Raw genomic sequence first — 13473 nt, 5'->3', positions numbered from 1 at the left:
TTTTCGATTGAATTATACATGTGCTTCACCCTCCGAAGTTTAGCTTAAGGGACTCACATTGACGAAAATACATCATATTCCTTTCACTTAATTTCATTAGTGGGACTTCTCTGACTTTGTGGGTACATACAGATTTTTCTCCAGAGCACGTTAGAGCACAGAACGATTAGCAGAGCATTAGAAGCAACCGCAGCCCAGGAATAATGTCAGTTAGCCCTATGGCAGTATGTGAGTTCCAGGGCAATTTGTAGATGTTCTGTTCAATGGTGTATAAAATAGGGATGCGCTGCATTGTACTTGAGGCACTTTCTCTAGAACTCCAGCCAAGTGTGATACACTAAATAATATAGACTTATATTTTCCCTTTTACTAAGTAGTATAGTTTATGTACTGTAGTGGTAACATGAGAATGTCAATTTAAAAAGTGATTTTTATTTTATTTTTTTGTATGCAAACCTAGAAAAGATGGTTCGATTCTTGTGTTTGTGCTACTGAAAACCAAAACAACTTCTACTGAAATAAAGAGGATTTTACTGGTATAAAATTAGGTTAAGGAAGAGGAGAATTGTGCTCTCATGAAACACTAAGAAGCAAGGGGTGACAGTCGAAAAACATTGGTATTCTATTGTGAAATGAAGCTTCCTGCAATAATGAGTGCATAGCAGAGGCCAAACAGAAAGCAATACATTTGGGTTCAACACCACATTCACCTTTTGAGGTCTGAGAGCACACAGGAACAAAAGGGAATACGAGCAGTGATTTCAAATATTTCTTGTTATTCTTTTATTTCTTTACTGCTTTCTGTTCCTATCTCTCAGTTATCAAGTGATCATCATTTTAAAACCACTTGTAGTTCTGGGAACAGTTCATACTCCTTTGTTGAAGCATTTATGATTGTCAGTAAAACTTTTCAGGCTATCAGTTTATTTAATATAAGCCACTCTTATTCTCTTTCAGGCTACTAGAAGCATTTCCCCTTTTCATCAGCCAGTGAAGTTGCATGGCTGTGCTGGATGGGTAGAGTTTTGCATTAATGTTCTGAATTACATTGTGCTTATTCTTATTTTAGGGCAGGTTTTACACAACCGTGGTGTCATATAGTATCTACTCGCTATTTGCAGGAAATTTTAAAGTTAATAGGAATTTATATCTATGTGCTACTATTAATGCATTAAGTGCCAGGTCTAATAATAGGAACAAATTAAAAATAACAAACATTCAAGACTACTGATTTTGATGGTTGCTCTATCTAGTGCAAATCTTAAAACTAACATTACACAAATAAGTTTTCAGGTTAAAATGTTAATAAACATTAGTTAATTGAAAAAAGCAGAATTGACTGAAATTCTGCCACTACTGGATTACTTCACTGAACATCTGCAGTTACAGCTGCTATTTTACAGATTTGAAAATACAGCTTCAAAACCTTTGCAGTAGTGTCATGATTTTCCTCACTAGGTTACCCACTCAACCTCCCCTGATTCTCTGATCATTTCGTTATTATTTTATCCAACAGAATATCATCTCTCCTCTGCTACTCTTTCAATCCGTTGTTATCATTATCCTGTCACTGTTTCCTTTTCTGTCTCCCTCTAGATTATATATCTGAATATGGTGAGTTTAAAGACCATCATGGCCCTGATGTTTCACAATTTTACATCTTTGCTCTTCATCAGCTATCCCCTGTAGACACTGAAATGAAATGTATCAGAATTATGCTTAAGGTGGTGGTTTTTTTTTCCTAGCCTTGACTGCTGGCTTTCAGACAGTGGAGTGCTAACCCAAAACCAAGCTAATGCTTTCCCTTCAAAGTAAACAAAAGTCTTGCGTATGTGGCATTACAGGCTACTAGAGAGATCAGTTCTCATATCTTAATGTGAAATAAGGCAGCAGAACTAGTGGATTTTTTGTTTCAGACTTGCATGCAAACTTCTAAGACCAGATTACCCTTGTTCTCTGATAGTTACAGGAGTTGAGTGTGTGACCCCTACACTACAGCTAGTCAGTGCTTCACAACAGCCCCGTTTTTCCTTGCCATCCTTCACAATGAGAAATTCCTCCAACGGGAGGATTTTGGTTTTACCAGTACTCTTTAAGATACAGTTTTCTGATACTATAACTAATGGCTTCATTAACACAATTAAGCCATCCATGCAACCTTGGTTTTGTCATTGCTTTTGTTATGCCCTGAAGCAAGTTTCTTTCCAGTTGTTTTCTGTGTTTATCCACAAGTGGTCATCTATATTTATATTTCTGTGGCTTCTGGTTTTATCCTGTGGCTGCATATTTAAGGCTTCTGCTCTCAGCCTGGGATTCACTTGATATGCAATAGTTTTTATGTCATTGACAGCTCACTTTCTACAATAATGCTTTCTTAAAAGCATATATCTTTGTATGTATACAATACTTTTTCAGCAATTTTATTGGTCTCTAATTATGGCGATGTTACTGATAGTCTTCAGATGTGTTTTCTTTATATTTTTTAAAATTCTCTTCAGTCTTAAGTATCTATAACCAAACTGTTTCCCACCTGATACTCCATTAAGAGGCATTTTGTACGAGGCTCTTTCCTCGTATACTTTAATGCCCACATATTTACTGGATGCTACTAGATGTCTATTTTATCTAAGATTTTGCTCCATCTTGGATATTATGCTTGTCCATTTGGTTCAAACTGGAGGATGTATTGAAAGGGAGAAACGATCTTTCACTATTGAAATGGGGGATTATGAGAATTCACCATGCAGCAGATACGGCATTTTAAAGGCACATTACTCTAAATAATAGGTGTACCATTTTGATAGAATTTGATTCTTTTTGTGCATATCAATTTGGACACAGAGGATACTAGAGACAACAGAACTTTCCCATCTCTCATAAAGTTGTTCCCACTTTTTCCTCGAATTATTCAAATTGGAAAAAAAAAAAAGAATTAGGAGGTAATTACGTATAAAATACAAGAAACATTTTGTATTATCTTACTTTCAGGGAAGTTCTCATGCCAAATGTGAGGTTGATAATAAAGCGCAAAAGTCCAGAAGTAATGCTAACCTCCCCTTTATTTCGCTTCTGTGTTGAACAGTGAAAGCTTTTTAGTTTGTTACTGAACCACAAACATCTCTGGTTTTTATTCTGCATTGTCACGTTTAGACAATGTATCTACACACCATCTCTTGACTTGAAGTGGTTGATTTTTTCTGTGCATTTCTTCTGTGTGCAGTACCGTAATCTGCTATGTATGCATAGCCAAAGGAATTTCCATTTCTTTCCTCACTGTGAATGTGGGATAGTACATAGACATTTTATCAGTTTCTTTCGTTCTCAGAAGTTTTTTTTGTGGTGTACATCACCATATCTCCTCAGATTCTTGCTTCCTTTGCAGCCAGGTGGTTGGTTGGTTTGTCTGTTTTAAGTTTTTTGTTGTTTTTTTTTTTTTTTTGTTTGTTTGTTTGTTTGTTTTTTAGGCTACCTTCTTGTTTAGTATTCATTGAATCTATGGAATAATGTTCTGACTTTATAAAGGCAGAAGCTCAAAGTAAAAGCATGCAACATCGACACTGTCCAAATGTCGATGACAGCAGCATGAGCATACAGATGGTATTAACAACTTTGTAAGAAAGTGAAGATACAGTATTTGTAAAAAGACATTATTGATATACAAGCATATCTTATATTTATAATTTATAGAGCTTTTTAAAGTTGATATATTATTTCTAGCCGTAGAAATAAGACTGGCCTCTATGCATTTGAACAAGAAATGCCACTCATTGCCTGATAATATAATTTAGTACACCTGCCCTGTCTACCCTCAGTGATCCTTCCCTGTGGTTTGTCATTGTTCTTGTCCCAAGTCCTGTCTGTGTGATTTGGCAGGGCAATGTTCCTGACAACAGAAAAAAACAATCCAGGTAGATTCAGAGGCAATGCAATGAGAAGACTGGATTTTAGTAGCTCTGCTGGTTGATGGAATATTGAAGAGAGCTGTGTAAACCCACTTTATTCATGATTCTAGCCAAAATTAGCAATTTGACAAAGTGAAATTTGAGAACCAGCAATGTTGATGTGTCAATAGGAATATATAGGTGAATTGTAAGATGATAAAGTATCCAAGCTTGCAACTACTCTATTATTGCTACTGTGTGATCTTTCTGCTGATGGTTGTAGGCTAGTCAGAAGATTTATTCTGAGCTTGGTCACCTGGATAAATAATTAAAAATGAGTTTTTTTTTCCTATCCAGTCTGTCTAGTAGGTCTCTTTCCCTCCCTTACTCTGAAATCTGCCCATTTAAACTGCAAAATCTCTTTAATCACTATCTTAAACATAGTAAACTTAACTGAAATGCCTTTATTTACTTGCCACTAAAGAAACTGTTTGACTTAAAATACTCACCATTGTAAATGTACCACTTAAAAAGGGCCATTTTATTGGATTTCTGCCCTTCCTTTTCATCTTCACCCAAATCCATTCTCCTGTTGAATTAAAAATAAAAGAAACCCCAACCCCAAACCAGATGGCTCAGGATTAGAATGCTGAAGACTTTTTTTGCTTTATTTCTTGATTTTAAAAAAAGAACAGTAGATTATAATCAACATTGTTTATTTCACTGCTTGACTTCCTAAATACTGGCGGCTGGATTATGAGCTTTTCTGTGGGTAATCAGAAAAGGCCAAGAATTGCCTATTTTGAAAATCCTTTCTAACCGGGGGTAGAAATCTGTATCTAGCAAAGCTGATGGCAGCTTTTAATTCCTGATTAGTGCCAGTTGAAAAGCTGTAGAAATTAACTGACCAGACAGCAATCAGAAAACAGAGACAGCCAGGCTGGGAATGCTTAATAAACTATGATTATTAGCCTGACAGTGGAGACCTTGTTGCAATACTCAAAGAAAACAAAAAGTTAGACTTTAAAGTGGAATAATACTTACAACTAGAAGATATTTTAAGTGACTTGTATATAACAATAAGAGGTTTTTGTATTTTTGCTATACGTATGTCTGCTTAAACCAAGACATACAATGTCTAGCAGAATGAGCTGTCACAGTACTGCAGTTGTCAGTTCTCTTTTCTAGAACCCTTATGATACTTAACCTTAAGCATATGTTCAACTGCTTGACTTGGTTACTTTTGTGTCTCAGATTAATGCCTAAAAGCTTCAAAATGTGAGTGCCCTCTGCTTGCACTGCGTATCCACCAAGGACAAAATACTTGCACAAGTCAAGTGGTTCCCACCAGGCTGAATTTCATAGCCATACATGTTACAGATGAGCTGTTAATGCTAAGGTCCTTGGTATAACAGTCATGTCAGGAAAAAAAAATAATTCATGACATCCTTAGAGATGTTAGAAAATACATTTACTTCTTTTTTTTTAATCTCTTAACTGGAAAAACATCCTGCAAATTATCTAGGAATGCACAGAAGCTTCATTCACATCTCATATGTATGCTATGTGTGGCCTGGGTAATTTTGTTTGTTCATTTGGTCAAATGCTAAATCCAATTACACCTGCACCTACATGTGCAGGAATGAAGGAATTCCTAGGTAGGAAGCCTAGAGGTTTTAGAAGAATTACTTTGTTATGTGTCACACGGTTCATGGTTGTCTGTATTAAGCGTGATTCAGTACTGCCAGTTAATCTGAAATGCCACGACCCACCATTGCTCCAGCACGTAGGCATACTTAAGCTGACTTAATGTGTAATCTTCATATTTTAATGTCCACTGACTTTATGACACACAAACCTAATGGGCATCATGAATCCAGATATGTAGTAAGAAAATCAAATTGTAACTCTAAATTATTCAGAACTTAGATATCTTTAAATGTCCTAAGCAGTGGTTTTTCAGCTTATAGAATTTCAAATATTTGATGGCTTTCACCCATACTCTTCCCAGTACTTCATTTCTTGATCTAATTTTGAGAAGGCTCTATTTTATTCCTCTTTTTTTTGAGTCTTAGTGACCCAGTTGCCTAGTGCTAGTTACACATTTATCTTCTTCTTGTGATGTGAAAAGAATTATCATCAGTCTGACCTTTCTCTTTTGAATAATCTTGAGCATTAATAGAAAATAATGCAGATTGAGCACTCTAAAATTCTTCATTATAAGTGTCATGTCCTCAATACTGCAAGTCCATAGTGTGCTTTCACAGTGGGACTAAGTCTTTCTTATGGGACGGTGGTTATATTTAGCTTGCAGTAATGTAATGCTCTTTCCTGTCCTTAAAGTTGCATAATTTTCTTGGAACTAAATATAATGCAGTATAAATCTTCCCTATAATGCCAATATGACTTGCTCATTGCATCATTAGTCTATCACGATTATTATTATTATATCATCAGTATAAAGTTGCTGGAAGTAGTTGGAAATTTTCAGTGCATTACTTGACCAGCTACATTATTTCTTCAGGAAGGTAATTCACATCCCGCATGACATTTCTGGTGTTTGGGATTCCAAGAGCAACAAGAAGCGACCACAATACCAGTCATCTGTCTCCTTTTTGAGCCTCTCAATCTGTAGGTCATAAAAATATTGCATAACTGTATTTCTTAGTAAAAAAGATTCAGCAACCAAGGATTCATAGAGACAACACGTGTCTGTTGGATTACTAAAATGCCTTAAGTTTTTGCAACTAAAACAATGTATGTTGTTGCTGTATTTTAAAAGAATCCCACTATTTGAAGCATTGCTATTAGATGCATCTCAAGAAGTCATAGATTAATGGAGTGCAAGAGACTCAGAAGAGAGGGAAATGGTACTTTGGAGTATGTATCAATTGCAGGAGAATGCACTTTTTTCTCTTGGTGATGCATAATTAAAAACTCACAGTATGTCCAAAACTCCAAATGTGAAGGAAACAGTCAAATAAAAGTAATTTACAATTCTTGGATCTTGACTGTTTCCATTTCACCTCTGTGACAGAGATGAAAAAGTTTGCAAGAGCCATCAGCAAACTGGTATTTGTGTGTCATCCAAAAGGAAAATGTGATTCTTAACATCAGAAGCACTCAGAACTGATGGCATTAAAGTGTGTGTGGAGATAGAATGTATGGTGCATGGAGGGAAGAAATATTGAACAACAAGTTTGAGTCTTAATAGGAGTAAGAGTAAAAGACAAAAGCAGAAGACAAACATTGTGTAGAATCTAATGAGCTGAATCAACAGGAGAGCCTACAGAGGAGATGTGAGAAATCATAGTTACTGTTGAGCTAGAAGATAAGGTGCAGAAGCAGTGGGCAGATTGGATGGTGCAGCTACAGACAGAACATGAAGAATTAGTTACGGGAATTAGATGACCGCTACCCATTGTGAATTAATTTCAGCAAATGAGAATTTCACTTCATGCAAAGAGTTGTTGCTGATTTGAAAAACAGTGAGAAGAGAAATAGTTAAAATCTAAGAAGCTGCCAGAAGCCTCATCAGGAAAATCTCCATGGAACCTGGGACTTGTGTATTATACTGTGTCAAACCATTTAAATTCTGTGTCTTTGTTTGTTCTCTCCCAGTAGTGGGAATCTGGTCAGCGTTTGGCACTCTGAGAAATATCCAAATGACAGGAGATCCAAATCAGGAGGTTGTCTCTAATTTTTGTCATGCGTAGTTACAAGCTTCTGGGAATGCAGGAAAGGAGAAATAGCCAGTATGCTGTCTTTGTGAGCTTCTGCTGGTATTCAGCTCTGGTGTTCCTAAGAATTACAAGATGATGAATAGCACAGTATCCTTCAGTACTATAGCTATGAATTATGCGAATATCATGCTGATTTTATGAATGTTGACTAGTGACTAAATTTTGACAAATTAACTAATGAAGAAATACATTTAAGAAATGGAAAGCCTGTTTGGATGAAATTGAGATGTTTTGTAAGGCTGCAGTTGGAAACAATGCATGAGATGATGACAGCACTTCGGAGGTATTTCAGCTCTTGTTAACTTGGTCATTCTTTGTGGCTTTAATATGAGGGAGACCATTGTTTTTCATTAAATGATCCACCCATCTGCAGGGTAAGAGATAAGAGGATCACAGAAATAACTCTAATATCTATCAAACTCTCTGGGGTTTACTCCCTCTTCCCTCCCCTTCCTCTTTACTTGAATGGGGTGGCCTGGGTTCTGCTGTAACTTCTTCTCCTTCTTAGTAGCTGGTGCAGTGTTGTGTTTTTGACTTTAGTCTGAGAACGGTTCTGGTAACTCACCGATGTCTTAGTTGTTGCTCAATAGTGCTTACCCTGATCTGGGACTTTTCAGTTCCATGCTCTGCCAGTGAGGAGGGGCACAAGAAGCTGGGAGGAAGCAGAGACAGGACACCTGACCCAAACTAGCCAAAGGGGTATTCCATACCACAGCATGTCATGGCCAGTATATAAACTGGGGGGAGTCACCCGGAAGGCTGAACGCTGCTCGGGTCAGGCTGGGTATTGGTCAGTGGGTAGTGAGCAATTGCATTGGGCATCATTTCTGTTTATTGGGTTTTATTCCTCTCTTTTTTCCTTACTGTCGTTATTGTAATACTTACTTTATTTCAGTCATGAAACTGTTCTTATCTCAGTCCAGGGGTTTCACTTTCCCAGCTCTCCCCATCCCACCAGGGGGTGGGCAAGCAGCTCTGTGGTGCTCAGTTTCCAGCCAGGTCTAAACCACGACATGGGGAGAGGCATATTTCTAGTTTAGAGTTTTTCTCATTAGTAAGAGAGGATTTTTCTCATTGTTAATGAGTAAATTAAAAATATAATTGGCAGGACTTTATCATGTGCAGCCTAATTTTCCTGTGCAATTTGGGGCATGAATGTGTCCAGGGTAAAGTGTAATTTGTCCATTGGATCAGTGCATAAGTACTAATGGTAATATGGTCATGGAGGGATTTGTTAAATGTGCAAAGTGAATTCGTTATAAGCTAGATGTGAAATCATTTACTTCTGATTAATGTAGTTCAGTTTGAGAGGTTGGCAAACAGGCTGCTTATGGAATTTTTACTAATTTTGTTTTGCATCTGTATTCCAAGGACTTCTAAAAGGAAAATGGAAAAATAAAGCAAATCTTGTTTAGAAACCATAATGGTGTGTGTAGGAAAACACAATCTTGTTTCTAATGTGAACTGTGACAGACAACATTTGACACAGTTACTCTGTAAGAATACACTTCAAAAAAGTAATTGTATTTGAAGTGTCTTTTGCTGCTGTTTGTGGCAGGTTTTTTTAAGAGAAAACTTCATTTACTGTCCTACCTGGAGGTTTTGGGTGCAAATGTAGTAGTTTATTTCTTCTGAGGACTCATCTCACCTATCTCTATTTTCTCATGCAAATATGAACTTTCATTTCATGGAATTAAATTATGATCTTGTCTGGCTTTGCAAATACTTCTGGAGAGGTGAAAAGTTTATCTGAGGAAAAGTGGAGCTGTGGAGTCTTGTTAACTTGACTTTTTTTGAAAAACAACATTCTTTTTTCTTATTAATTTCTCATCTCTTCATTTTTAGGACAGTAGATCTCTGATGTCAAAATGTAGGTTGCAAATGTACCTTTAACCAGTCTATGGCTTGCAGTCAATTTTCAGTGTCTTGTTTTTCTAAAAGACTAGCTTTGTTTCCTAGATTTTTTGGTCGTAATTCAGTACATTTTCAAGAAGGACTAATAGACACTCTGGGAGTAATGCACTGGAGACTATTAATAAAAGAGTGACAACGATACTGCTTTTCCCCATCAACACTCTCTCACTGGCAACATGTTTTGTCATGTAGCATGATCACTGTTGACAGTATACTAAATAAATCGAAATAAAAGTGAAAATAATGACAAAGCATGCAATTGAAGCAGAAAGGAGCAGCAATAACAAAAAGAGAACATGCAGAAGTTTATTGTGTTTTACATAATAAATGATACTTTACATGATCTTTTTTCTTTATCAATTACTATAGAAGACAAACAGAACAAGTCAATAACATTAATGCTAATGAGTGTTATTATTAAAGGAAGGGCTGTAGAATAAGTCTTTGTAATTGTAGTGCCCAAAGGTTTTTTGTTTTCCTTTATTTTTTCTTTTGATGCAAAGTAATGTTTTTATCTGTGAGATGATGCCTGATACGATGAAACCTGATATGATTTCTCTTTTATTTGGTGCCATCAGTTTGGATTATATTAGTATGATTTTTTTTTTTTATAAGCTCCTTACTTTTAAAATAAAGATCAAAGCTGTTGGCTTTATCCATCACTCTTTTTTTTGCTCCAAAGCTAGATAAATCACAGAAGTTCAAGTCACTCAAAACAACTTAATACAAGTCTATTCATGGTTGGATTGAAAACTAAGAATAGACTTTGTAATTTCTAAAAAGTAAGAACTGAAAAGTTTAAATATTGAATTCTTTAATGGATTGTAGAGGATCTGAAAGTAGAGGTTTTTTTATGGCCTGTGTTCGTTGTCGCCACTAAATATGTGTGATCCCAGAAACTGATTCACAGTGAAGCTCTCTCACATTGCATGCTCACAGGTGGAGAGGTGGAGACAAATTTCTACTTTTCTCCTTGGAGCCGCTGTGTTTTCTAGGATTTAGCTCTAAGTCACTGATGTCCAGTATTTATCGTATCTAGCTGAAACTGTGCCTTTGTCATACTTTACAAGATGACTTATCAATTCCCCTAATGAGGTGGAATGGAGAGAAAGGGAGCTCTGTTTCTACTAGGCATTGTTTTCCATGCTTGATTCACTTTAGTGACTATCTTCATGCTGATACACACTTTAGAAAGATTTAAAAAGTGCCTCTAATAATATGTTACAGTTTTGTTATTTATCTTAATTTAATATTAATGTTTTACTAATCTGATTTAATGTGTGGAGGCACAAAGCTTTGGCTGATGTTTTCTAGTATGGATGTTCCTTTGGTTTTTTGTTCTCCTTATTTTAGAAGTAGACGGTTTAGATTAGTGCATGCATAATTCACAAAATTCAGTGTATTCAGTGCACTCTGAATGCATCCCGATTGCTTATGTGTTTTGACTTTAAAGTCTGGAATTTGGCACTGATCCTTCTAGTGGGTCTTTCTGCTTCTTGCAGTGGCTGTGAGTGTCCAGTTCTGTATTACCTATACAGATGTGTTTAAAGCAGTTGTGCAACCTCCTCTGCAGAATAACAAGTAGTGATTTTTTTATCCTTTAATTGCAGGTGTTGTGTTAATTTGCTTTGTAAACCTGTCACTATCCTCTGTCAGGAAACAAGCCTAAAAAGGACTTTCACTTTTGTTGCTGTGACTTTTGTATAGGAAGACATAAATAGAAGTATCTCTGTGGAAATATGTTCAGAGCATACATCTCTGAGAAAACATGCTAAACTATTTTCTTCTCTGTGTGTGTGCGTTCCGAAGATGTTAAACTTAAGCACACGAGACATTCTGAAAATGTTAACACGAGTATTTCTGACTAGGCTGTGTTATTTACCTCAGCATAGTTAGATGGCTCTGTCCTGAAATCCGCAGGAGGTATTTCCCCCGGTTGTTGTGGCTTATACGACATCCAGCCTGCATGGCCGAGCAGCAGTTCACAGCTAGACACTAGAGTGCTTATAACTGAGAGGAGGAAGGAAACGTTGTGTGTCGTTCCTTTGCTTGTTGAGTTCAGATTCATTTTATGATGAGGCTATTAGTAAAAATAACAAGTAGCAATAAATGAATGAAGTAAGTAGATTCCTAATTTCCAGCAAGTATCTTGTGGAATCTATTAAAATCTGATTCTTTGCTAAGTTTCTTAAAACTGTTCATGTTGTCCTGATACTGGTGAAAAGGAAGTGCAAGTTCATCTTCCTTTTCTAAAGCCTATTAATTTTACTGTGTACAGAATATTGCTAAAAGCTATCCTGAAGCCCTTGCTCAAACAGAGCTGTAGTTAAAAAACCCACAATGAGAGCTCCACCTCTTTTAGTATGTTTTTGCTGCAGTGACTTTGAAGGCAGTAGAAACAGCTATCTAGACTTGCTTTAATAAAATCAAGTTATTACAATCCAGTCTCTCTTTTCTCATCCACACTGCATGTAAGAGGATGCACCATATTTTATTTTGACTGTATGTACTGGCAGTTCATGTGGCAGATTTTCAGTAGCTCATCTTTATTACACAAGTAGTCCTCCAGGTTTTTTGACACCTTTTAAAATGGCTGCAGAAGAAAAAAATGTGGCTCACTAATTTGAGCATCAGCGTTTAGAAATTGTAAAAAAAATCAGTTTGGAAATGAGTGAAGCAACAGTGGAGCCTAAAATGTCTGCAGTTTAATGTACTGAAAGCTACACCTCTCTTTTGCCAAGCTTTCCTATCACTCTTGCTATTAAAGCTGTTGAAATGCTATTTGTTAGAGAAGTGGTTTTCACTTTCAATTCTTTACATTGCAAGTACACAATATATCACTGTTCTGACATAGGGCTGGAGTGTGCACATTGTGTATTTCTGCAGTGTACTGCTCTGCTGTTGCAGTAGCTGCTTTCAAGTTATGCTGCCCCAAAGAAAATTAACTTTGGCAGGTGGTTGAAGAAAAAAATCCTGTGCCAGGTGGTAAAGGAAAATAATATTCCCTGTTTTATTTTACAAATTGTGATTAATTTCAATTTCATTTCATAATCCTCAAGGAGTGAAGCTTTTAAAGTTCCAAACCTGATCTGAGTAAGTATACGGAAGTATAGCATCAGCTGATTTACTCTGCCATGTGCATGCGTTTAGAATTAATTTGTAAGGGTGTAATTAGCTCAGAGGACATAAAATAATATGAAAGAAGAGCTTTATTGTTTAGTGGAAATTAGACTATTGTTTTCAAACTTTCAGTCTGGATTTAGATCTTGAGGACGCAGCTGGAAGCCAGCATTAGTTAATAGTTTTGAGACAGTAGTTCCATTTCTCCTGCAAATGGTAATTCTAGCAAATGTTGACTGCCTCCCAAGTTCTTTCTCCTGGTTCTTTGATCTTCCACAGCTACAAAAAATCATCACAGTAGGAGATTAGAGACACTGCAGAAACTGGGGGTTTATCAGTTTGGAACCTCTGCCTAGACTGGGTTATTTGATTTAGAAATAGGTATACAAAATCTCTGTTACACAGATTTCCCTAGGAAGGGCACTTCTAACAGAAACACATGCTTCAAAAATTACACTTGCAGTTGTTCTGCAGACTGGGAAGTAACAGGGTTTTTATTTGTCCTTTCAAACTGAGGGACTCTGTTATTATGGATTCTTAGATAATAACCATTGGTACTCAAGGTTTGAAGTAATTTTTACATTTCCCCTCCTTATAAATGAGAAATAAAATGTAGAAGATTAGATTGGTAGGGTATGATAATAAATGCAAGAAATGACATATGAAGTGAGCCATTTGGCCAAACAATAACATGTACTTGATGAAAATAATGCATGCTAAAGCACCTGCTTGAAAAAGAATCAAAAGAGCTGAGCTCTAAGTTAAATGAACACATTTTCCTGTGAGACAATCTGGCAGGAAGCTGCTTTACCAGT

The 13473-nt window shown here is 36.4% G+C and overlaps 1 protein-coding gene across 7 annotated transcripts in view; it reads left to right on the top strand.

The window, feature by feature from the left end:
- The window catches only part of PCDH11X (protocadherin 11 X-linked), a 491669-nt gene that overhangs the window by 107404 nt on the left and 370792 nt on the right, over positions 1-13473 (top strand). The gene's annotated exons all lie outside the window — the stretch shown is intronic.

The sequence above is a fragment of the Pezoporus occidentalis genome, unplaced genomic scaffold (assembly GCF_034315485.1).
Source record: "Pezoporus occidentalis ecotype Australia unplaced genomic scaffold, CSIRO_AGI_Poc_V1 ctg30, whole genome shotgun sequence".
Classification (NCBI taxonomy): Eukaryota; Metazoa; Chordata; class Aves; order Psittaciformes; family Psittacidae; genus Pezoporus; species Pezoporus occidentalis.
The sequence above is the reverse complement of the archived record's forward strand: the minus strand, read 5'-3'. Positions and strand labels throughout refer to the sequence as shown.